Genomic DNA, 26,955 nt, shown 5'->3' on the forward strand with positions numbered 1-26,955 from the left:
ACATTCGTAGGGTAACCAAAATGCTTGTTTACAAAGCTATTGTACTACCAACTTTACTATATGCTTGTGAAACATGGACCACTTATAAATGCCATCTCCAGCTCCTCCAAAGATTCCATCAACAGTGCCTCCGAAAAATTTTACACATCACTTGGGAAGACAGGCGAACTAATATCAGTGTACTGGAAGAAGCAAAGATCACCAGTGTTGAAGCAATGATTCTTCAACATCAACTTCGTTGGACTAGTCATGTTGTGTGGATGCCTGATGATCGTCTTCCAAAGCAACTACTCTATTCCGAACTTAAAAATGGAAAACGTAATGCTTGTGGTCAACAAAAGAGGTTTAAAGACTATCTCAACGCAAATCTAAAAAAATGTAGTATGAACACTGACAACTGAGAAACACTGGCCTGCGAGCGCTCCAGTTGGAGAACAGCCTTTACCAAAGGTGTCATGGGCTTTGAAGACACTCAAACTCAGGACGCAAGGGAGAAATGTGCTAGGAGGAAGGCACGCTTGGCAAATCCACACTGTGATCAACTCCCGCCCGGAAACCAATGTCCCCACTGTGGAAGGATGTGTGGATCCAGAACTGGCCTCCACAGTCACTTACGGACTCATTGTTAAAACCGTGTTTATGGAAGACAATCTTACTCAGTTATGAGTGATCACCAAAGAAGAAGATATCTTTGGTGCCAAATAACTTTCTATTTTCCCTAAGTCAAACAGTGGGCCAAACTATTTGTTGGGTTAATCACATGGCTTGTCTTTAATGAAGGATTTTCCTTCCAATCTGGACTAGGATTGAACAGATAATCAGACCCGCTAAGTGTGCCTATTTTCTAGGGACCTCCCTGGTTTAAAGAAGCCGCCCCAGTTTCTGATTTGATCCTGGAGTGTTCTACTTTTTCTTAGGAAGTCCCTATTTTCATAGGAGAAATGTTGGAGGGTATGGGGTTATCTGACCCCTGAGCCGTCTTTCGGCAATCCTGTATAGGAAAGGTTTTTTAAAATGTTTTATTATGTTTCTAGATACGTTGGAAGCTGCTCAGAGTGGGCGGGGCAACCCAGGAAGATGTGCGGGGTAGAAATAGCAAAGTTATCATTATGGAATGGGACGTCCCTATTTTCATCAGAGAAATGTTGGCGGGTATGCGAGAGATATCTCTTCCCCCACTGTGCCCTGCCACCACCTCCCTCCCCTTCCATTATCTGTGATCAAGCCCATTCTTGATTGAGTCCAAAGCAGAGCAAAGATTAATTGCCGCTTCTTCCTGCTCAGTATTAGGATCCTGATCTTTGCGAAAGGAAAATTCTACACTTAAGAGGAAATTTCTTTTGAATGTAACATGTGGTTTGGTCCTGAGGTTTTTTTCTTCTTCTTGCAGCTGGTTCCCTGCTGCTGCTGCTGCTGGTTTTCTTCTGATTGTGCAATTTGTATGTGCCATTTGGACATGGTTTTGTTGCTTGTTTTAAAGTTTCAGATTTTAATGAGAGCTAGCATGGTGGTTAGTGTCAGACTAGGGCCAGGAAGACCTGGGTTCCAATCCACACTCAGCTTTAAAACCTAGTGAGCTACTCTTTCTCTCTTTCTCAGTTTCATGTAGTTTACAAGATTGTTGTGAGAAAAAATTTGGAGGATGGGTGGTGGGGAGAACAGTGTTTGCCACCCTGAACTCCTGGGGTGGGGGGAGGAATGTAATAAATAAATAAAACATACAAACCCATGCAGCTACTGCATTTAGAAAAACTCTACTGCAAGATCTGAAGCAGGAATCTTTGTCTCTGTACAGAAACTAGCCTCCCCTCCTTCCCCAACCATTTTCTCGTTCCTTACCTGTGGCTGTTTCTGAGGGGAAAGCATTCAGCAAGGCTCATCATTGTTCTTTATGCTTCAGGCATCCACTGTTTTGCTTCTTGGGGTTGCTATTATGGGGTAAACTTGGCACCCCAAAGATGGCTGCTGCTAAGACCCTCTCCCTAGAATAGCATCACAGAATCGGCTTGTCTCATGCTCGGTTTCAATCCTGCTGCAGCCATAGGAAGACTTTCTGTCACACCACTACGTTGATTTCACAGACAGATTGGAACCGAAGGAGTCCAGGCACCAATGAGGCAGCGCTTCGCTTAGGAAATACCAGGGTTTCCCTAGCAACAGGTTGAAAGCTTAGAATTATAGCTAGGAAACCATGGGGTTTCCCTAGCTACGGACAGCTACTGACGAGCGTAAGAGCATCACTCAGCTCAGCCTGGCAGCGCAAAAGCACACTCAAACGTTTGCTTTCCCCTCCTCTCCTTGCTGCAATATACGAACAGAGCAAGTAGTAATCCATGTTTCCATGGATTTTGGAAGCAACTGATAGAAGAGGTGTGTCTGTGAAGATGTTTTGCAGCAGAATCTGGGCTCCCAAACTGCAAATTTCTGATGGAAACAGCCGGCTCGAGGAGCTAGGAGCATGGCTGAGTGGTTAACTCTCCGTGCCCATCAAAAAGTTTGAAAGGTAAGAGAAAACTTCATGCATGCTGCCAAGAGGATGCTTGCTTAGGGTGTTTCCAGGTAGCTAGTGTGGCAAAATGGCCTGCATTGTGTGTGGCACCACCACATGGTGAGCTTCTCAAAGCTCTATAAAGGGGTTTCCTCTGCATTCAGCGCTGGCCACTCCCAGTTAGAGATGGGAACTCCTCACCCCACCTCTTCAATTTTGTTAATGTTGGTGTAAATATTTTTCACTTGCCCCAAAATTCCTGAGTGGGATGGTTCAGATTTGTCTCAGATTTCACTTCAGACAAAATTCAGTGGCAATTTGGCAATGCACAGCTCTCTTCAGACATAGCACATGGAGTGGAAATTCTTTATAGAGAAAACCAATGAATATTTATTCGAAAAAGGTATCCATGCTTTCAGCAGCATATATAACATAAATGCATACAAAACTGAAGCCTTAGACTGCGACCCTGTTCTCTCATTTACCTCAGAGCAAACCAAGTTGTATTATATGAGAATTGTGTAAAGATTGTCAATTTTCTTTGAGATTTTTTTTTAAAGTGGTGTTTAGCCTAAGTAGAATATTGTAGCTTTACAGTGCCCCCCATATATATATTCTGAATATATCCCTTTATTCTGAATGGCAGTGGCTGATCTTGATTTATTCTAGGATGGGGAAAGTACAACCTTGACACTCTCTCTCTCTCTCTCTCTCTCTCTCTCTCTCTCTCTCTCTCTCACACACACACACACACACACACACACACACACACACACTGTCTGCAGCTGCTTCCTGTAACCCAAGAGTGGGGAACTGTGGACACCCAGACAGTAACTGTTGGACAACAGTGTGCTGGCTGAGGCTGATGGGAAATTTATTAGATTGGCTTGCAAGCAGGTTCTGGTTTAATCAATTTCACCCTTCAGATGCAAGAGAGAAGGAGCCTTTCAAGGTCCCACTGCCCTTTTTTAAAAAAAGGACTACTTGAGCATTCATTATTTAATTTAGTTCTAAAAACACTTATTTGTACCCCAACCTTCATTATTTGATTTCAGGGCAGTGCAGAGCATGTGTGCTTGTGTCTAGTGTATCTCCTATCCTTTCATTAAAACAAAAAAATATATGCAAAACTTTAAATATGGATCAAAGACTGATCTGGATTCTGTGATGTGAGATGTCATGACTATTGGGCTCAGACCACAACAGACATAGCAAAATGCCTGTGTGTGCATTGTAGTAGGACTGACCGTGCTTCTTGAGGCAAGTTCCAGTTTTCCTAGGCTACAGCTTGAAGTGCTAGGGATGGATGTTCTTACGAAAGCTTCCAGAAATTGATTTATCTAGCTCAGTACTGGCTACACGGGCTGGAGGCAGCTCTCAGAGTATTAAACAGGGTTTGTTTCCCAGCCCTGCCTGAAGATGCTAAGGACTGAAACCTGGTACCCTTTTGCAAGCAAAACAGGCTATGTGCTCTACAGCTAAACTAGGCCTCCTTCCCCCCACCCCACATTTGTAGAACCGGTTTGCTAAGAAATCATGGTAGAAAACCTCCTTCCTTGGAGGTTTTTCAGCAGAGGTTGGATGGCCATTTGTCATGGATACTTTACCTGAGGTTTCTGCACTGCAGGGACTTGGATTAGATGGCCCTTGGGGTCCCTTCCAAAGCTATGGTTCTATGGATGACTGTGTGCACTGCAGGCAATATCAGCTCTAAAATACCACCTCCAAGGCTACAGTCCTATGCACACTTTCCTGGGCGCAAGCCCCAGTGGGACCATGCATACAACTGAACTGTCTTTCTCTGAAATGCTGTTGCTTGTGCAAAGCCTAGGTAAGATTAGAACTGAAGCTAGGTTTCCCTTGTTATTGAAGCTTCTTAGGCGTCCGTGAGAAGCCTTGTGAGCAGACAGCTTTTCTGAGGGACAGCCCTTCCACATCTACCAGTAATCTTGTGAATCCATTATTCAGGAGGTTCCCCGTTAAGGTGCATCTAATGGGAACCAAATTCTCTTTTGTCTGTTGAATTGTCCCTCTGAATGAAAAATGAGATTGATTTCGACGCTTTAAAAATATATCTGCTCTCCCTAAGGTGCCTCCTGCTTTTGAAAAGAAATGGGTCTGGAGAATTCTGCTTCAAATTCTTTAGCATATCAGAACTGTAGAAATATTCTAAAATGAGAAGGAAAACAACATCTCTGTGGGTCATAAATATTTTCTAAATGACAAGCTCTCAGGTCGTTTGCTCATCAAGATGGTGCAATGTCCTTGACTTGCTTTGAAGATTGTAGATGTTACATCGGAGGGCATTTTGATCAGAGATGATGCACTGATATCCAAGCTGTGTTGTATAATTAATACCATCAGGTGTTCAAATGAAGAATAACTATGAAAACTACTCATGTGACAGAATCAGGATGCTCAAATAGAATTATCATTTGTAACATTTTGTGGGAGAAAGAGTAGATCTTTTTAAGGCTATGCTGAAGTCTCCTGTTTTTAGTTAGCTATAGCACATGGGGATAGTTTGGTGGGGATATATTTTCCCCAAATGTTTTAATTCTCTTTCTCCAGAACACTTCTGATGTGCGAATATTTACTTTCCTTCATCAGCAGGATGTTGGAGGGTATGCATCCTTTTGGTAGATGTGAGAAAGGGCTCTGCATGTGTAACTACACGGTACAAGGATTGAGTCTGATGAGGCCAGGATCTCTCCCCGCTTGTATAGCATCTCTATGCACATATATTCACACACGTAAAACCACTTCTCACGCATGCAATGTGTGTGGATAGTTTTGAGGAGGAGAGGTCTGCAGACATGAAAGCTGTGGGGTGGGGGGTGGGGGGGACAAGGCTAGTCCACGCTGCTCTATTACCCCCCTCCTCTATGTACACACATTATTTAAACTCATGGGGAAACCCTCTGATATGATTGTCACATGGAACACATTTGAAGGTTATAATAAATGTCCCATGATCTCTTGCAGTCTCACCCAAATCATAGTAAATTGAGCTGGAATCCTATCATTATTTTCCAGTACGTATAAGGTGAAGATGTCATGTTGGACATCAGTGTCAGTCTTTCTTGGAAATGCATCATCCTTCTAGAAAATGTAAAATATGGAATAATCTGAAAATATTACACTAAAGTCACTTTTAAGCACTGGGTCCCATTGGTTAATCACTCTATATTTTTGCTCCAGTTTTGTGTTGCCTAATTCATGTTATCTAACATCTGTAATTGTTAGTGGTTTTCTTTAAAAAATTGTAAAGCTTAACCCCAACATGCATACAAATAATTCTTTTGCATGGCTGTGATCTTATACACTTTTACCTGGGAGTAAATCCCATTGAAACTCTTAGATCTTACTTCCAAGTAAACATGCTTGTGCTGTCTGTTACCTATGCTTCAGTTTAATTGACACAGAACTTAATTAAATATTACAAAGCAGAGTTTAATCTTTGATTTATTGTTTGAATAGTTACATTAATCTGTCACAAATAAATCAGGCTTCACTAGGGCTTAACACTGCAGGCTTGCCTTGTTAGTTTAATAATTTAACATCCACTGCCGGGAACAAAGAAGAGCGTTGGCGGTCTGTTTCATAGATCTTTCATTTTAGGCTTTAATCTTGTAGATCACACATTAGCTAGTTGCTGGGGAAATTATGGTGCTGGCCATGAGTAACTGAGCTCTCCGTTTTAAAAGCATGTTTAATTAGCAGTTCAGACCCCGTAAATATGGAGTTTCCTTCTCCTCAGCTGTGAAGGAGGCAATACAAAAGATTGCTAAACTGTAAAACGTGCTCTAATCTCTCATTTTGGTTAATGCTTACGGAGGATAATATGAGCTTTCTATACTATCTCAGAGTTAAGTTTTCCTAAAAGTCTCCAGCTGATGTGATTAAACACAGTTACAGTCCAGTCCTATGCATATCTGCTTCTTGTAGGCTACAATGGAAATTGCTCCCGAGTAAATGTGTGTTGAACTGCAGCCTTAATAGCTCAAATATCATTATGTTACACCCACCTTTCCGACATGCAGCTCCCAAATGACTTGTGCAGATCTCCATGTCAAAGAAACATTGGGCTCCATTCTGAATTCTGCAGTATGGCATTTTTTTCACCCGAGTTATACCTGTTAAGAACTTGTAGGAAACCCATTCACAAAGTCAGGTTGATGTGGTCTATTGGCAAAGCAGTTTAATGGAATGGCAGATGGTGTGGGGAATATCTCAACAGTGCCTCTGGACATTTCTATTGGACCAGCTCATCACTAAGGATGTTTTCAACCATTCAGTGAGAAGCCTCTTTTCCATGACTGTCCCTCAGTACCACTTGGTTGTACAATGGTACCGCGGGTTAAGAACTTAATTCGTTCCGGAGGTCCATTCTTAACCTGAAACTGTTCTTAACCTAAAGCACCACTTTAGCTAATGGAGCCTCCAGCTGTCGCTGCGCCACTGGAGCACAATTTCTGTTCTCATCCTGAAGCAAAGTTCTTAACCCGAGGTACTATTTCTGGGTTAGCGGAGTCTGTAACCTGAAGGGTATGTAACCTGAGGTACCACTGTATTTGAAACCACATCTGGTATAACTTTCATTCCTACTCAAGGGCCCCAGTACAACAGCATGTGTACAGCAGAGGAAGACAACATGTCCACTGGGTGGTTAAAAAAGCTGGGATCTGACACATCAGCTAATGGGTGGGGAAGAGGGGACTGAGTCTTGCCCCCAGAACTCTCCTGACCAGTTGTGTGCTCTGGCATTTTTTGCTGGGGTATGCACATTAATTTGCTAGCAGCATCTTTTTGGCATGTGCTATTCCCTATCCAGTGCACGGGGAAACCTACTTCTGCTCCAGTGGAATGAAGTGATTTCACAAATGGCTGGAGGCACACGTCTGTAAAAATTTAAAAACTTAGACTTTCAGCTTACACGTATTTCAACAGGCATCCATGTTGTTCTGAGAAAAGTATAAAAATGAACATTGATTTTGCTATATATCCAGCCTACTGATTTACTGCTTGTTTAGAACACCGGGGGGGTGGGGGTGGCGTTGAGCACATTTTTCTAGAGCTAAAAAAGTAGCGTCTTGTTCAGAGAGAATGCTCAGGTTTTAAAAGGTAATTACAGAAACAATTTGACACTAACAACAACAACCACCCAACAAGTAAAACTACAAATTGATACCAGAAAATAAAACAGACTGCACTTTTTTGTCCACCGTGGGATTATTGAAAATTTGTAGGACAGAGAATAGAGAAGGTAGCACAAAATAGTAATTATTTAAATATTTTCATTAGTATTAAAATATCCAGGGGGAATTTCCGAAAATGTGGCACTTTGTTCTGCATCTTAGGCAAGTCAATCGAAAAATCGTGGGTTTTTTTGGCAATTTGGGGAGGTTTCCAACAACTTTTTTTTACTATATGAAATATGGCAACCCTATTTTAACAATTCATAGATTAATTATAAAATAATGTTAGACAGGCCTTATTGTCACAGATTTATTCTGGGAAGTGGGAAACTCCACACGCAAATGCTCTGGAGCTGGGTTGCTTGGACCCTAATAAATGTAGGTACCTTAGTCATTAATGAGGAAATCCCACCCATAACTAGAACCCCAGTATCAAATCTGATGCTGGGAAAGGTACAGATAGGATTTCCACACATATTTATTTTGGGCTTGCTTTGGGAAAAATAAATGGAGCTTGTCTTGGCTTTTGTATTTCCACTCACATTCATAAATTTCAATTATAGTTCCATTGAAAATCAATGTATAGAGAGCACAGAAAAATTTCTGAAGTTATTTTAAGGTCTGAGAAATGGCTTGCTTCCAGCCAGAAATGAATAAGCTGCAGAGTGAAATAGCACACTTTATACATAGGTAAAGGTAAAGGTACCCCTGCCCGTACGGGCCAGTCTTGACAGACTCTGGGGTTGTGCACCCATCTCACTCAAGAGGCCGGGGGCCAGCGCTGTCCGAAGACACTTCTGGGTCACGTGGCCAGCGTGACATCGCTGCTCTGGCGAGCCAGAGCCGCACACGGAAACGCCGTTTACCTTCCCGCTAGTAAGCGGTCCCTATTTATCTACTTGCACTTGACATGCTTTCGAACTGCTAGGTTGGCAGGCGCTGGGACCGAGCAACGGGAGCGCACCCCGCCGCGGGGATTCGAACTGCCGACCTTTCGATCTGCAAGCCCTAGGCGCTGAGGCTTTTACCCACAGCGCCACCCACGTCCCACCTAGGTACACACACCTATATACCCTCCTGTTCCCCACTCTTCTATCTTTCTAAGGAATGCAGATGTCTTTCCCCATAAGACTTAGTTCTAGTGATTGCCATTCATAACTATTTCCAAAGGTAGGCAAGATCATTGCTAAGTATCCAATACACTGTTCACCCCACCACAACAGAGAGGAAAATTCTAATTTCCACCGAAAACCACAATTATATGACCTTCCTCATTCCAGTTGTGCCTGAGGCCACCGCTACATTCCTCTCACCACACAGCAAAGGTGATGGAAAATCAACATTGATCTACCAGTTTCATTCTTCTGCTGAACGTAAGGCACAACTCCTGTGCAACCCCCCCCCCCCCGGTCCCAATTCTCATAAAGTTCTTGTTCTCATCCCACTTGTCTGTTACTTCAGCACCAGAATGATGAGAACATTTCTTCACGGTCCCTCACCTTCCTCCATCATTGCAGAATTTCGCATTTTGTTATTTAGATCTGTAAGGCAAGACTGTAACATCGAGGGAGCTTCCAGATTAGGAAAAATTCAGTTTGGTTCATATTTTAATGCAGACCTACCTAACTATATAAATTCAATAATAATAATAAAACAAAATAACTGGTGCTTCCCCAAACTCTACAGCAGGGTTTCTAAAACTTGGGTCTCCAGATGTTTTTGGACTACAATTCTGATCATCCCTGACCACTGGTCCTGCTAGCTAGGGAGGGTGGGACTTGGGTCTTCAGCTGTTTTTGGACTACAAGTTTGGGAAGCTCTGCTCCACATGAAGCAAAATGCAGTTATCCTTAAAATTTGCACATCTCTAAATTTTGCAGTGCAGTTCTCCAACTCAAAAATTGCATATATTAGGGAAATGTGTTCATAAAAGTGCATATATTGGTAAAATGCAAAAAAAAAAAAAATGCATTAAATTTGAGGAAGTTGCTTGCAAAAGTATGTGCATTAGGGGAAATTGCACACCAAGATCTTCATGTTAGGAGAGATATATACTAAAATGCTGATGAATTTTTGTGATGACTTGTTTTTTTTTGGGGGGGGGGGCATTGAGATCACCAATTGAACATAACACTTGAAAGCCAAAATTGACAGATTTTCCACCCCCATTTCAGATGGGGGTAAGATACTGTAAAGGAGTCCTTGAGGTAATGCAAATGGGTTTGTTGTTTTTGTTGTTTTTCATATCAGATCTCCTTCAGTTGTTGGTACTCAGGGAATCTAAAATGTAGTTGTGCTTTATGCAGGTGACGCAAGCCACAGAGAAAGTCAGCAGTGGTTAAATCATACTGAAGCAGTGCTTCAACTGTGCTTTATTCAACCAAGTTTTACTCAACAGAGTTTGAGTGCACAGCTAAGCTCTTAAGTCCTGCTCATTTCAATAGGGTTTAAGTGTGCCTAACATTCTCTGGACTGTACCCAATGAAAACATTGCTGAAAATACTTCCCTCCTGGAGTCCTAAAGGCTTTAAACATTATGGGCAATGCTGTGGGTTGGATTAGCTGGACCCCATTCAGTAAATTATCCATTGTTATTAAGGCTGCCTTACATAAATAGCTCCTAAACATATTGTCCTGAGGTAGCTATGCCAGTGATATTTTGACTTTGTTTGGGAATTGTTTTTAGACTGCAACTAATGCTCCAAATGCCCTTGTCTGTCCTGTAGCAGAAGCGTGAGGCAGGTCAAGATTCCGAAAACATTTCTCTCCCCCCCCCCCCCAGTGTGAAAAGCATGCCCCATTCCTACAAATTCCATGAAGCAATTGAGGCAAGAGTTTTGTTGTTATTTAAAAAGAGATCTATCTATAAATTAAGAGAATGCTCATTTTTGATTGGCAAATTGTGTGGCCAAACCCAAAGTGAGTCTGGAGCACCTTCCACCAACAGCAGCCAAGGTGGGTGGGTGGAGCTGCCTTCTTGGCGCCAGCCTTGCTGCAGTTTACCTGGCTGGGTCTGAGCAGGGTGAAGGCGAGAGCAGGGTTGTGCGCACCCACCACTCTGGCAGCCCTGCTGGTGCATCTGATCAACTCCAAGCACACCACTGTCCTCTGTATCACAAGTCAATCCAAGTAAACTGCAGTGACGCTGGTGTCATGAATGTGGCTCTGCCCTGTTGAGAGCCAGTGTGGTATAGTGGTTAAGAGCGGTAAACTCATAATCTGGGGAACCGGGTTCGCGTCTCCGCTCCTCCACATGCAGCTGCTGGGTGACCTTGGGCCAGTCACACTTCTCTGACGTCTCTCAGCCCCACTCACCTCACAGAGTGTTTGTTATGGGGGAGGAAGGGAAAGGAGAATGTTAGCCGCTTTGAGACTCCTTTGGGTAGTGATAAAGCGGGGTATCAAATCCTCCTCCTCCTTTTCTTCTTCTTCTTCTTCTTCTTCTTCTTCTTCTTCTTCTTCTTCTTCTTCTTCTGTTACTGTCTTCTCTATCCTCAGATTATTGCTTCCTCACTTTCAGCAAAGACTCACTTTCATATCACTGGCACATGCAGTGCTATTATTCCTTTAAAAAAAATGTTTAGGGGTGCTCTCATTTTCCTACTCATATTGAAATACTGCCCTTCAATGAGGCCAAACTTAGATTCACAAAATGTTTAGGGTATGTGTAGCCCTGCGTCCCCCCAGAAAAAACGGCACTGGGCACATGTATCCCTTTACCCAGGCCTTTTGGTTGAGTCAATATTTTCCCTCCTTCAGTACAGTGGTACCTTGGGTTACAGACGCTTCAGGTTACAGAGGCTTCAGATTACAGACTCCGCTAACCCAGAAATAGTACCTCGGGTTAAGAACTTTGCTTCAGGATGAGAACAGAAATTGCACGGCGGCAATGGGATGCCCCATTAGTTAAAGTGGTGCTTCAGGTTAAGAACAGTTTCAGGTTAAGAACAGACCTCCAGAATGAATTAAGTTCTTAATCCGAGGTACCACTGTACTGCTGTTCAGTGCTGCTGTTTTGTTCTCTTTGCCATCATTAGTTTTTGTAGTTTCATGTTATGATTTTGACATCATTTGGATTTGTTTTCATGGTGGCATTTTTGTAATCTACCCTGGGACTGCTTGGTGAAGGGTGCAAGTGTAAATGATCCGTAAATAATCAATTGGTTCAACTCATTTGCATGAGGCAGAGTAAGAAGTAAACGTTACCTGTAAGAAAGCAAGTAAGCACACCCCTGCAATCGCCTCTCCCCTGTGAAAGAGCTCTGTGATCAGCTGACAAGGAACAGAAGGTTAAAAAGCAATTTATCATAGGTGTTATTTCCTGATATGATCAGTTGCACTTTCGCCTGGCTAAAAAAGAATCGTGACAATTGAATTCGGGAAGGAATGGCTTGACCTTTAAGAACTGATTATTGTTGTCAGCCTAAAAAAATATGAAGGCAAAGAAGGAAAATTTATTCTCATTTTTGCCTGCATCTAACACTGTAACACAGTTACATAGCATAATTTTCATAAGGCCTACAATTCGGTTTTGTGCTCATATTGTGGAACTGGCTGTCATATTATCTGCTTGGTGGTTGCATTTGGAAACCAAAAGTTGTTCTTTTTCTCTGGGTATTTTTACAGACCTGGAAAAACAGAACAAGAAGCAACAGAAAGCAGGTAAAATGGCTGAAAACAGAGGCTGCTTTCAAGCCATGTGGAGAAGGGATTTTTCTTCACAGCTCTCCACTCTGTTTTGGCTAAGCTGCTGCACACAAATGCTGCACTGAGACAAGTGCCACAGGGATCCATGAAGTCAGCCTTCATATGGAAACCATTTTGTTTGGGCCTGTTTTGAGGGTCGATGGAAGGATCTCTCTTTTTTCATTCTTTTCCGTTTCTCATTTTTCTAGTCTTCAATACAGTTCTCCACATATCTGCAACAATTTTGACTCATCAATATAGTTTCATGAATATAATCCAATTTTAACTAAACATTCAGCTATTTTAACTAAATATTCATTTTTCTGCATACTTTCACTAGTATATGCATTTTTGTAAATGTTGGGTCACAAAGTTTAGTTAAGTACAAATGTCAAAGGATGGCTGTGTTTTGGTTCTCATGTTGTTTCATAAAGAGCAAATTTGATAGATTCACCTTTAAATGCAAACTGAATAGAATTTATCCCCCTTTATAGTTCTGATTATGGTTTAAAATCTTTCCATGGGGGGAGGCAGAGAAATGTTGCAACTCACCCTCAAAGCCTCCATAGCAATCAAATCAGAATCAAGATAGCTATACATCCCGAAAAGCTGGAATTTAGATGTATTTCAGTAGAAATAGAAAGAGACCTTCATCACATTCACTCTCCAGGGAGGTCAACAAAATGGTAGTATTAAATTTCAGAATAGATTCACTATAAATTCACTGAAATTCTTGTCTACCTCAATGGAACAGATAACCCAGGGGTAGGCAACCTAGGTACTGTGGACTGGATGCGGCCCAATCACCTTCTCAATCCGGCCCACGGACGGTCCGAGAATCAGCGTGTTTTTGCATGAGTAGAATGTGTGCTTTTATGTAAAATTCATCTCTGGGTTATTTGTGGGGCATAGGTGTTATGTACTGAAGTTCTCACCCTGGGCCAGCAGGGGGATACTGTAGATAGTTATGCAAATGAAGGATCGAAAGTGACGTTCAGTGATTGGATAGTTTGTATGCAAATGAAGGATCGAAAGTGACGTTCAGTGATTGGATAGTTTTAGAAAGTTGCTACAGTTACGTTGTTCTGGAGCTCTATATAAGTAGGCTGACTGAGCTCCTCAGTTCTGTTCTGTTCTGGCCTTTGAATAAACAAGAGCTGTTTGAAGAATTGCTGTGTCATCTGATATGTTCGCCCACAACTTAACACTAGGAATTCGTTCATTTAGTTTTTTCAAAATATTGTCTGGCCCACCACATGGCCCATGGCTTAAAAAGATTGCTGACCCCTGAGATAACCGGTAAAAGGGGCAAGCAGAGAACACAGCATAATATTGAAGAGCACATTAACTTTTTGCCTTTCCTCCATGAAACGTTACCGCTCTTTTTTTCCAGTATTTGCTGGCCTAATTTTGATAGAATTTTAATGCAGTGTACATTGTCACAGTTTTATGACAGAAGATACCAGTCGAGGCAATAAATGATAGAGCTGAATTTCTTTGAAAATTGATTTAAAAATGGTGTTTGAATTTGAGTTTGGCATAATTTAATTTGAAAATGAAGCCTAACTTTATTTAAGTGCCAATAGGCAGCCTTTATTAGTTGCATTTTTCAGAGGTACAAAAAGATCAGGAGAAAACAACCAGTCTATTGGAGTTTTTCTTTTGATCTTTTGGCAGTTCGTATAAGAGATGATGATTGGACTGTTAGACATCAGATTCTGTGTTGAAGGGCTAACCGCCAAATTTAGTGACTCTGGTGTTGTTATTGGTCTTCTTATTGAGGGTCTCCTGTTCAGCAGCCCTAACCAACACAGCCAATGATGTGAGGTGATAGGAGTTGTAGATAAAAATAAAATATCAAGGGAACAAGGTTGGGCAAGGGTGCATTAGCCCTTTTCAGGTGTTAGTTCACATGGGCAATAAATATGCACAGGCTCACTAATGTGACCTTTGCGCATTTATTTAAAAAATCTGTAGATTGTTACAAGCGAAAATGCTAGCAGCATTAGGGTAAGATAAAGGACCCCTGGATGGTTAAGTCCAGTCAAAGGCGACTATGGGGTTGCAGTGCTCATCTCGCTTTGAGGCCAAGGGAGTCGGCATTTGTCCACAGACAGCTTTCTGGGTCATGTGACCAGCATGACTAAACTGCTTCTGGCACACCAGAACACTGTGACAGAAACCAGAGCGCATGGAAATGCTGTTTACCTTCCCTGCCCCAGCGGTACCTATTTATCTACTTGCACTGGTGTGCTTTCGAACTGCTAGGTTGGCAGGCGCTGGGACAGAGCAACGGGAGCACGCCCCGTTGTGCAGATTCAAACCACTGACCTTCAACAGTACAGTCAAACATTGGTTCCCGAACGCCTCCATTATTGTCCGTTTCGGCTCCTGAATGCCAAAAACCCAAAGTAAATGCTGCAGTTTTTGAATGTTTTTCAGAACCCGCCTGAGTGCAAGAAGCTCTTGCAACCAATCGGAAGCTGATCCTCTGTTGTCAAATGTTTCAGAAGTTGAACAGTCTTCTGGCACAGATTATGTTCAATAACCAAGGTTTGACTGTTTATTATAATATACAATAATGGAAGAATAAGGGGAGAAAATGATATCTAAATGGATATATAAGAATATGCAGGAATGGTGGGGAAATCAAAGGAACCAGGGAAAGGGAAAAAGGCAAATTGTTGAATGTTTCTATTAAAAGAAAGATATTAATAGTGGGAATGTTTATTTGAACACAAATGTGATTTTGGCAGTGGTAATATTGAAAATTATAAACATTTTTGTGAAAAAAATATGTAGATTGCTCCTGAACATACGATTGTATGCACAAAGAGCTATTTACACATGAGCTAGAAGTGCCATTCACATGTACAGGGCCCTCTCTACAGTCATTGCCTGCTGCCATGCTTCCACACTCAATTTATTAACAGAAAATGAGAGAACTATTCTAGTCCAAGTGTAGAGAATTCTGGGGTAGATGGACACCCCTGACCTCTAAATCTTGGCTTCGGTTTTCAGAAACAGCAAGAAGGGTCCTTATTTTTCCATTTTGTTTTCCATTCATCTGGACAACATACAACCACTGAATATATATAACCCTGAAGGTAGTAAGCCATTGCAATAATTCATAGAAAGTATCTGACAATAGTATTCTCTGATGATGTATTTTTGTGACAGGCAGCAGAGAAAGCGAGATATATGACTAATATGTTCTCCTAATGGCTGCAAAGTTAGATAAAGGAGCTCAGTTTTCATGACAACAATTTTCACTGTACATAAGATAACCTCGAACCTGGGTAACAAACAAACAAACAAAAAAACCTATCCTGTATTAAAACATTCTCATCTGACACTCTGTGATTTCACAGGCTATCTCCCTTCTTCCATGACAATCAGCACTGTCATACAATGAATTGTAATATGCAAGGTATTAGAATAAACACATATTATATTTTGCTTGATAAAACAGAGACACTAACCATTTGGGATTCACTGGAAGCAGGATGAAGAAAGTCAAAATCCGGAATCTTGCTTCCATTTCAAAGCAGGATTGGGATGCTCCCCGTTGCTAGTAAACATGTAGACCTTAATTTTCATTGATACAATCATACTTTGAATGAAAACAACTGTGAATAAGAATGATTTGTAAGGCACCCAGCAGGGCTGAACCAAAGTATCTCAAAATACTTTTTTAAGAATAGAAATTTTCTGAGATATTTCTATTTCTCGCCACCACTCATAGAAAAAGAAGGCAACTTTCCAGAACTTTCTGCAAAAAAAGTCCACTATTTTTTTCATGGCAGCTGCCACCCCCTGCCCACATACACAATGCCCCTGAACGATGCTAAGTCTGGGGCTTTGTCAAAGTGTATAAATGACTAAACACCAATGGCATAATCCTATGTATCTGTAGTCAGAACTATGCCCCACTGAGTTTAATGGGGATTGTTCTCAGGTAAGCATGTGCTTACAGGTTTGTGTATAATTCTATAGTTAAATTATTATTTGACCACAATTGCATTTTGCATAAACGTGGGTTTCTGCTTTGGCATTTCTGCTATTTAACCAGTTTAGGGATGCCATCTTACAATAATTTCAAAGCAGTGTTTTGGATTTATGTGATAATGGCTTTCTCTCTGAAGTACGGTACATTACTGATGAATCTTGGATACAACTCTGTAACCTCAGTTTAAGATAATTTATGATGAACCAATAAGAGATTTGTGAATGGAAGCAACTTATACTTCATGTATCAAATTACAGATGTAGGTGCACATCTGGATGCACGCTGCCAATTGCTTTTCCATACTTACCCAAGCCTCATTTGAATAGCTATGTCTCGTAAGATGCAAAGGAATTTGCAATGTGTCTGTATCTGGGGCTGCCAGTGGTTATTCACAACTATTTCTCTGTGATTAGACAGAGAGCTGTCCCAATGCTTCTGACTTTATCTTCACCATATTCAGCCTCTATATCCTACAAAAGCAATACCTTGCCAGGTTTGCACTTGCAGAGCTGCAAAACACTGGGATAGGAGAGCATTGGTACAATCATTTTCTCTGATAACATGCTAGACCTGTCAATGGAGCTCTTCCTCTTCCCCCTTTGTCCACCATGGTGTTTGCTCTCCCTTCCCTCCTCAGTCCATCTTGGTGCTATGGTGGGGTCAAAGACACTGCTTTTTCTTTCAGCAAGTGCTTGTCTGCAGCATTGTTTTGATGTCTGGATTACCATGCTACCATGAAAGGGACTCTTTGACTTGTGCTGCCTTACAGAGATCTCACAAGCCTAGCATACATGCAAGGCATCCCAGTTCAGTTTAGGATTTGGGATTCACCCCTGCTTATAACTGCTGTGTATCTCCATCACTTCTGGAACCTTCTATTACTTGTCCTTTGTTGAATGAAAGAAGGAAAACATTTCTTAAATGGCTCAGTTGGAGCTGTATCCTTCTTGCAGTCAAATTTTGTTCTGTGACACTTGGATTCTAGTTAGAGTCAACTTAAGTGAATGTCTTTCAAAAAGTTGAGTAGATAACAGAAGGTAACGTTTGTATAGAGATACATCCCCAGGGAACTATTCCAAATGTTTCCTGTGGGCGTATTGAAAGGAATCTTATGGGGTCTGGCATCCAGAAGAAACTTCTATTTTTAATGTACTCTCTCTTTTTAAAAAGAAGAAGAAAGGGGCCAGCTTTTTTGTTGTTGCACTGTTGTCCTTTTCCTGCTCTGCAGGATTCACAGTTATTAATTAATACAGCAATGTCATTTATAAGCCAGCACCCACACAAATGACTGTGAAGCATTTGGCACAGAATTAAGGAGCAGTTGGCAACCCTATTTTTGTCAACCATAGCAAGCTCAATCACCTTCTTTACTTTTCAGTGTATGAATTGAGCTGCAGGATGGCTTCCGATCACTGTTGCCAGGCCACCTGTCCGTTATAGAAGAGCATCAGTCATTATTTCCAAAAATACCAATGCAGCTTAGGTCAGATACTTGGCTGGAATGGTAGGAAAGCCTTAAAAATTTACGATCTCATGGAGTCACACAACAGAAGCGCGAGCTCTGTTAATGAATGTGGTTTGGCAGTCTAAAACCACACAGGAAATAAGGGTTCACGGCCAAAACCAGAATGGTCCAGCTAAATCTACATTTCATAGGCTTTTTGTATATACCTAAGGCTATTAAATAAGTTCACTTGAGGTTCTGTTATTGGAATATCAGAATGAATCCTGATCACAAAGATGGATTTTATTTGTAAGGGTTCTTTGTACTTGTGCCTGCCCCTTTTACTTCCAGCTTTCTGTTTTCAGCTTTTTGGCAGGAGTGCTGGTAGCAGAAAGTTCCATTAGTTTCTCTGTTAAGTGACCCACACTAGACTTTGAGCTGTTGCAAAACGGTGGGCAGCTATTCTGGGATCAGAGAGCACATAATGGAATTGAAGTCACAGGGCAGCACAGGTGGAAGAGTTGAGGTCCTGCTGAAATGAAGTGACGCTCCTCATATAATTTCTAGTTGTGGGAGTAGCTTGCCATAAATGAAACCAAAGCAGATTGCAAGAGTAACAAGTAACTCGCATTGTTTTGGTTTAAAACGGCGACATGGATCACATAAAATTCATGTGTGGGCGTGTGTCACATTTTACAGTAGGGAAAGACACTTGTTTCCTGCAGTTCTACTTCACCTCTTGACAACACCATGCTATGCAGCGATGGGGCATTACAGGTCAACAACTTTTTGAAGTGTGCTTCTGTGCTTGTGACTGAATGCATGGTGGCTTGGGGTCAAGGCTACAACAGGCTGTGAGCAAAAGAATAAAGTGCCATTGTGGAAAGAACGGAGCACAGTATTCAAAACAGCTAGAAAATTATTCACTAAATATAGGAAGCTGAAATGCTTGTTTCAGTGGCAAAGTGCTATTGAATACCAGTTGCTGGAAATCACAGGAAGAGAGTGTGCTCTTGTGCTTGATTCCTACTTGTGGGTTTGCCACAGGCATCTGGTTGGCCACTGTGAAAACAGGATGCTGAACTAGATGGGCCATTGGCCTGATCCAGCAGCACCTTTCCATACCCATGTTTTGTTGTTTAGTCGTTTAGTCGTGTCTGACTCTTCGAGACCCCATGGACCAGAGCACGCCAGGCACTCCTGTCTTCCACTGCCTCCTGCAGTTTGGTCAAACTCATGCTGGTAGCTTCAAGAACACTGTCCAACCATCTCGTCCTCTGTCGTCCCCTTCTCCTTGTGCCCTCAGTCTTTCCCAACATCAGGGTCTTTTCCAGGGAGTCTTCTCTTCTCATGAGGTGGCCAAAGTATTGGAGCCTCAGCTTCACGATCTGTCCTTCCAGTGAGCACTCAGGGCTGATTTCCTTAAGAATGGAGAGGTTTGATCTTCTTGCAGTCCATGGGACTCTCAAGAGTTTCCTCCAGCACCATAATTCAAAAGTATCAATTTTTCGGCCATCAGCCTTCTTTATGGTCCAGCTCTCACTTCCAAACATCACTACTGGGAAAACCATAGCTTTTACTATACTCAACTTTAAAATGGTCTCCTCTAAGAAAATGTTGAAAATGGGAACTTTCAATAGTGAAATGGTCATGGGTGGTACACTGCTGAACTATAGGAGTGGTAAGAAAACTCCTTAAAGGAGGGACATTTGCTTACAATATTTCTGCATGCCACCCCAATGTCTGAGTGGTTTGAGATTCTAGAGATTTCAGACACTGACCCAGGGCTTGTGTTGTCTTCAGGAATGAAGCACAGTGGAGACTGTGGTGTCTTTAGGACATATGGGTTTCTTTACACATATATAGAACCTGCTGCTTCACTTCTAGGTCACATCCCTGCAGTTCAACTCTAAACTCAAGCTTTGCTCTTCTAACTATCTATGACTTGAGGGAGCGCCTCCACCCATTTGCCCTCTCACACAGAGCCCCCTTCCATTAATGGCTCATTGCTCAGGCGATCACCTCAACACAGGAAGCTAGCATGGCTTATATTTTAACACTTGCTGGATCCAGGCATTGGAAGGGTCTCGCATACAGCCTACTTCCTGCCCCTACAATCTCATAACACAGTATATATATTCTTAGTCACTTCTCACACAAAGGGTCACCAAATGACATGCTGAAAAAATATACATAAATACATTATATCAAAGAAGGAGGGGGAAATAATATAAAACATTAATATTTCATACAACACGGCGTGTGGGGGCGGTGAACTAGCCATCCCATAGCAGTAATAGAAAACGTTGGCAGCACACATAAACAAAACAAAGCTCTCCCTGACTAAACAGGAGATAAAAATACAAAACCAACACCACTCCTCCCTATCCCAAAAATAATTCATGTCAACCTCGTTTTGTTTTAAATCTCCCCACTCAGAAGTCATCAAGTTAAGCTGCTGCACATCAGTGTGTGTTTGGGGTGTGTGGATTGTCCAGAGGCTCTCCTTTCCCCACATGGAAAGGAACAGCAAAAACAGAATAGGGAGATGGCAAAAGTTCACCTGCTCTGTAGTTGCCCCAGCTGCTCCTCTCCTGCAACTGTTGGGGTTCATGTACTTTCCCCCAAAGGAAAACATTAATTCCTAGTGGTATTTCCCATTTCAAGAATTCGCCTTGATCTGTCTTGTCACTGAAATGCCCTTCAAGGGGATGCATTGCAGGGAACTGTGAGAGGCGTGGTCTCAAGCCTTCTGTATAGGAAATTACTTTTCCAGCAACAAACCTTCCATCAGGATCGGCACAATATGATGATACCTCATGGCAACCGAGACACAGAAAACCTTGGGGGCAACTTGACTGACATGCACAGTCTGTTTTGACTTCACTTTTCCAAAGCAAAATGAAACAAATGATGCCTTATCCTTCAAAGAGAGGATATACAACTCTGAATATGTAGAACTTGTAGCAGTTTAGGTTTTTTTTTAAAAAAAAAAATCAGATCTCTTTCCTCTCACTTCCTTGCTATTTCCAAGGTATATTAAAAATGGGCCTGTTGAGGCCTTATTTATAAAGCCAGAATCCTGCCACTCAGCTGTTTGCCAATAAGGAGAAGCAGGAGTGATAGAGTCTAAATCCAGCCCATGAGTTCAAACTTGAATTCACTTCAGAGGAGATGGCTGATGCAAAATGACATTGCTGGGAAAGCTCAGTTGGTGGAGCATGAGACTCTTAATCTCAGGGTCATGGAGCCGAGCCCAGTGGCATAGCGTGGGTTGTCAGCACCCAGGGCAAGGCAAGTAATTTGCGCCCCCTAACCCGTGGATTTGCGCCCCCTAACCCTAACCCCCAGATGTTGCGCCCGGTGCGGCCGCCCCCCCCCCTGCACCCCCCACGCTACGCCACTGGCCGAGCCCCACATTGGGCAAAAGATTCCTGCAAAGCGGGAGGTTGGATTAAAGGACCCTCGTGGCACCTTCCAACTCTACAGTTCTATGATTCTATGACCATTTTTTCTGTCTTGAAATAGAACTTAATAAAATGATAATCAAATAGTAAGAAACCTGACAGGGAGGGCTGAAAGGCTGTTGGGCTTTTCCACACTTTTGCCTTCATAATTACCTCTTGTGTACAGAGAAAGCTTCCTATTAACTGGGATGCATTTACTAATGAGAATTCAGCTGCCAGCCCATAGCAAATCTTTTCACTACTGGGGGAAAATGTGTTCTTTTAACAGCTAAGGCATTGATTTTTGTTTGTGTTTTCATCCATCACGAGGCTGTGGTATGCCAAGAATTCCACACGTCATATCAGCCCCAAAGATACAAATGACATGATTTCCATTTATTTATTTTATTTTATTTAGCTGCTTCTGTGAAAATCAAGATTACAGCCTCAAGTTCTTCTCTGTGTTCTCTGCCCCCCCCCCGCAAGGATCCCTTATGTTTCAATTAAAGGCCATTTGCTTCATTATATATCTCTGGCTGCTTGTGAGAAGTAGCTAGAAATCTGGAGGGAAAGCAGCTCTTTGAAATAAGACGATGTTGCTGGGGTGCTTTAATCGGGGAAGGTCCAAAACGTTGGCTCAATGAATCCAACGCAAGTGGGAATAAGACACAGCCCATTTCAATTAGTGAAAAGGATTTTATTTATTGGGGGTGGGGAGATCTTCCTGGCTTTTATCTTACAAAATTATTTTATGATGGGGGTATGAACAGAAGAGGGTTTGTGGACCACTACCTTAATAGTTCTAGCAATGCTGCCAACTCCTTCCCGCGTTCCCTAATCCACGCGGCAGCTAGACTGGTGACTGGGAGCGGCCGCAGAGACCACATAACACCGGTCTTGAAAGACCTACATTGGCTCCCAGTACGTTTCCGAGCACAATTCAAAGTGTTGGTGCTGACCTTTAAAGCCCTAAACGGCCTTGGTCCAGTATATCTGAAGGAGCGTCTCCACCCCCATCGTTCTACCTGGACACTGAGGTCCAGCGCCAAGGGCCTTCTGGCGGTTCCCTCACTGCGAGAAGCCAAGTTACAGGGAACCAGGCAGAGGGCCTTCTCGGTAGTGGCGCCTTCCCTGTGGAACGCCCTCCCACCAGATGTCAAAGAGAACAACAACTACCAGGCTTTTAGAAGACATCTGAAGGCAGCCCTGTTTCGAGAAGCTTTTAGTAACGCTGTACTGTTTTTAACACTGATTGGGAGCCGCCCAGAGTGGCTGGGGAAACTCAGCCAGATGGGCGGGGTATAAATAATAAATTATTATTATTATTATTATTATTATTATTATTATTATTATTATTAGTGTTTGATGTATTATAGTATTTTAATATTCTTTTGGAAGCCGCCCAGAGTGGCTGGGGAAGCCCAGCCAGATGGGCGGGGTATAAATAATAAATTATTATTATTATTATTATTATTATTATTATTATTATTATTATTATTATTATTATTATTATTTTCTTGGCCTATTGATCTCAACAGCTAGTCTTGGAATGGCTAGGAAATACCTGAAAAGTGCATTCCCCCTGCTAAAGATCATATTGTCTAGATGTCCGGGTGAAGACCGGCTACAGTTTGAGAGAGACACACTGAAGCGAGTTGGGGGTCATGTGAGCATCTCCTTAGAGATCTGATGTAGAAGCAGTGGATTTTGGCTGCCTCTTGGAAGGTTTAAGCTTTGTGCTCATCTATGCTCAACTTGTATATCTGTAAATAAAAAGAAGTATCAGAAAGTGCCGCTATGTCTCCCTTGACCCAAACCTGGTTAAGCACTGCACTGACTGGGAAAAGTGGAGTGTGTAACAATTTCTATTATGGGTGAAAAGTGTGGGGTGCGTTTTAATAGGTAGGTGAGGATATATTAATTGCAGTTAATCCACCCAGGGCCCCATGTGTGTGGGCTGAACAGTTTCAAAATCCAAACATTGGCAGCAAAATTAAAAACATAGGAATTAGGTGCACGGCCAAAGCGGGATACCTGCAATTGGGATCGGAAGCTGGGGCGGCTTTTGTAAACCTGGGGTGTCCTCCTTAAAATGGGACAGTTGCGTGGTGTGCGTTCCCCTCCGGCCCTTCCTTGAGTCGTTTTGCATCTCTGGAATGTGTTCTTGAGCCCAGTAACATTGTTTGTGTGTCTGGATGGAAAACAGGGAGGGTAGTGTGAGTGTGTGTAGAAGCTAGTGTGCTGATACAACTATAATATATATATATTTGTTGCCACTTTTGCCCCTGCCCTGCCCACCACTAACCAGAAGGTTCTCCAAAACTGAAGATGACTCTCATGCCTGATTTAGAGGCTTTCCTCTGTATTTGCCTTCTATCTTGCTGTTGTCACTGACTTCATTCCTGTGGATATAAAAGTTGCATGAGAACATAACTGTATCAGGTGGAGCTTCTCCACCAACTATACCTTTACCAGGAAAGGCATCACCTAAATAATGTCTGTGTGCCAGGCACGCCTGTGAAAGTTGCAGGAGCATGGGGGTGGCGAGGTCTCCTCCCTTGTGGTCTATCATTGTGGCTCTCAGGACTTGAAAGGAGTTTCTTTCTACTGCTTTTATGACAGTTTGTTTGTGTCCATGTCTGGAGTTCTACAGAGTTTTCTAGAAAATGATATAATCCAATTTTCTCCCAGCAACATTACACTGAGAAATGCAGGTGCATTTGCAAAACTAATTTCTTCCTTTATAATACAAATTGGCTTCCCATAACTTGTCAAGCATGCATACTAACTGAGACTACAGACAGGCCATCTGCTGCATGTCTCCTCAGAAGTTCCACCGAGTTCAGTGGAGCTTACTCCTTGGTCAGTGTGTGCATATGAATAGATGGCAATCATTTACTACTTGCACCAGACATACTTATTACTTGGGGAGTAAGCTCAGTTGAACAACAGGACTTACTTCTAGGTAGACATGCATAGGATTGTACTATACAAAGTAAACACATCTCAGTTTAATGGTATTCTCTGTGAATTCTATATTTGAAACACTATTCATTCCATAATAGATGTCTTTTGATGCTGCCTTGTGGATACTGGAATGCCCATATTGCAATCTTTCCTGGAAGAGCTGTAGATTTTGCAATGCAAATATGAGAAGAGGAAATAATTTTAAGGACAAGCAGAATCTTTTAAAAATATCTTGAGGTGCTAGAGAAAATGCAGTAATCAAGGAATGGGGAGAACCCTTGACTATTTGTATGTCAGGTTTGATCCCACTTCTATGTGTTTGTAAGCAGGCCCTGCTGCATTTGAAATATGCTTTACTCTTTTCTGTTTTTGCATTTGAGTCAAAGGTAGTGTGGTTATTTCCATCACAGGGATGATTTCACAGTTTTGTATAGAAAAATATTTTGTGGGGGAAAAGGTGCATCTCCATGCTGGTGCAGCTCCAGACATTTCCCTGCCTCGCTCGGATGGCTTCCTTAGGAGGAAGGATGACTCATCACATTTTGAGAGGGAGGCTGTTTGCCCATTGAAATTAGTGCAGCAGCTGTTGGAAGGGATTTGAAATATTGTCCTCAGGTGATTTAAAAAGAAAGAAAGAAACCTCCTTATACTGCAGGGCCAAGAAATGCAGTAATCCTAGAGCATACATCTGTGCAAAGACGGGCAAGTAAATGTCATTTTAGTTATGCTATGGGTGAAATCCAGACACAGAAACATAGCTAGATGGTGGGATGACAGAGTGATATGATGGCAGCCATGCTGTGGACGGCTGGAGAAAAAGGAAGAAAATGTAATGTTCATTCTCTCTCTCTCTCTCTCTCTCTCTCTCTCTCACACACACACACACACACACACACACACACACACGGAGAAAGAGAATTTGGAATAATGCAGAGAGATAAAAAATTCCTGCAGTTGACTACCAAAAGTTGGATCACAAAACTCGAAAGTGGAATTAAAGCTGGGAATAAAAGGTCTTTGCATGGGATCCATGTTGCTGAATTTATATAGACTTGAATGTATGGAACATGGGAAGCTGCTTTATATCAGGTCAGATCACTGGCCCATCTTTAATCTCAGAATATTCCCAACCTGGTGCTTTCTAGATGCTATTGATCATTCTTGACCATTTGCTATACTGGCTGTGGCTGGTGGACGTAACAATCCGGAATCATATGGAGGCCACAGGGTTGTGTCAGCACTGTCTGGCAGTGGCTTTTGAGGGTTTCAGAGAGGAGTCCTTCCCACCCCTACCTGGTGAATGGTACAGACTGCACCTGGGACCTCCTGCATGTAGAGAATCGCTTTATCTTGTGCATGGGGCAAGAGTGCTAATAGTCAAAATTACCCATCAAAAGTGTATTCCACACTTTGCCTAACACAATCGGCTGCTATACATCATGGCATATAATTCACAGAAGTTCAGAGGGCCTATGGATCTCAGTAGGGAAAGTTTACAATCCCATTGCAGCCTGCTAAAGATGGGAAAGATATTGAAAACGGTAGGTGATAGATGGAGAGAGAAATGTTTAGGTTTGGTTGACACTGCAAAATTCAGCTCCCCTATAAATATTAGATAATTGGATTTCTGGGCAAGGAAAATGTGTAGATCTATGGTACTTTGATACACAAAGTATATATACTATGACATTTGATACAGTACTTCTTAAAATAATATGCAGATTGGAAAATTGTATTTTATAAGATGTTCAAGACTGGCTAGATGGAAGACATTTTGCTAAAAGGCAAGTCTAATTCAGCCTTTGCCAAAGTTGTAAAGGAAATACTGGCATTTCCCCTAATATAGTACAGTTTAGCCTGCTATTTTCAGTAATATGTGCGTTTATATGCACTTTACATTAGTTGGCTGGAGAGCTGCATTGCAAAATTCAGAAATGTGCAAATTTTGAAGGATGGCTTTGAAGGATGGTTCCAAAAGCGAGAATTGAATACATGCACCTTTAAATGCAATCTGAGTCATATTTCCCCCACTCCTAGCACCTACAGATCATAAATGCAGAGCGGGGGAAAGGTGTAAAGGAAGCAATGGAACCGAACATGGTTGACACACAGGAACTGAACATGGTTAATGCACCAAATATTTAACAAAGTTCATAAATAAAAATGGAACAGTGGAAACTTACTAATGCTTGAGATTGACTTTAGACACAAACTAGATAATTAGGAATTTTTAAATCTGTAGATAAATTCTTATGGCTATTTTGGAAAGAAGTAACCAGAAGAGTCCTTCATGGTCCAGTTCATTCAATATTTTCCCTAGTGACCAAGAGATAAGGGTGTTGGGAGTGTGTTGATAAATTGTGCAAATGAAACAGACCTAATAGGTGTTACTAATATATCAGAAATTTATGCATGAAAAAATGTGTGACCTCTGGAGGTCTACATCTAACAGATGTAGATAATATTGAAGTGGAGCATCAAGTTATACATTCTGGGATAAAATAAGTTCAGGAAGCTGAATTTGAAATTTATGCAGCAAAAAATGTGTGACCTCTGGAGGTCTACATCTACATCTAACAGATGTAGATAATATTGAAGTGGAGCATCAAGTTATACATTCTGGGATAAAAATAAGTTCAGGAAGCTGAATTTGACTGTTGGCTCATTTAGATTTGCACCAGCGTTTGTTTCATCCCTAAATATTGTGTACCCTCTTT

At 41.9% G+C, this 26,955-nt stretch overlaps 2 long non-coding RNA genes across 3 annotated transcripts in view; one reads left to right on the forward strand and one right to left on the reverse strand.

Annotated features, from left to right (window-relative positions):
• The window catches only part of LOC114596221 (uncharacterized), a 112,162-nt gene extending 110,216 nt beyond the window's left edge, over window positions 1-1,946 (reverse strand). For both annotated transcript variants that reach the window (XR_003706470.2, XR_013392624.1), the window contains exon 1: window positions 1,840-1,946. This is a non-coding gene — a long non-coding RNA (uncharacterized LOC114596221). The remainder of the gene's footprint in view (window positions 1-1,839) is intronic.
• Window positions 1,947-2,062: 116 nt separating this feature from the next.
• Window positions 2,063-26,955, forward strand: part of LOC114596222 (uncharacterized) — a 147,186-nt gene continuing 122,293 nt past the window's right edge. The window contains exon 1 of the long non-coding RNA XR_003706472.2: window positions 2,063-2,503. This is a non-coding gene — a long non-coding RNA (uncharacterized LOC114596222). The remainder of the gene's footprint in view (window positions 2,504-26,955) is intronic.

Source organism: Podarcis muralis, chromosome 4 (genome assembly GCF_964188315.1).
Source record: "Podarcis muralis chromosome 4, rPodMur119.hap1.1, whole genome shotgun sequence".
Taxonomy (NCBI): domain Eukaryota; kingdom Metazoa; phylum Chordata; class Lepidosauria; order Squamata; family Lacertidae; genus Podarcis; species Podarcis muralis.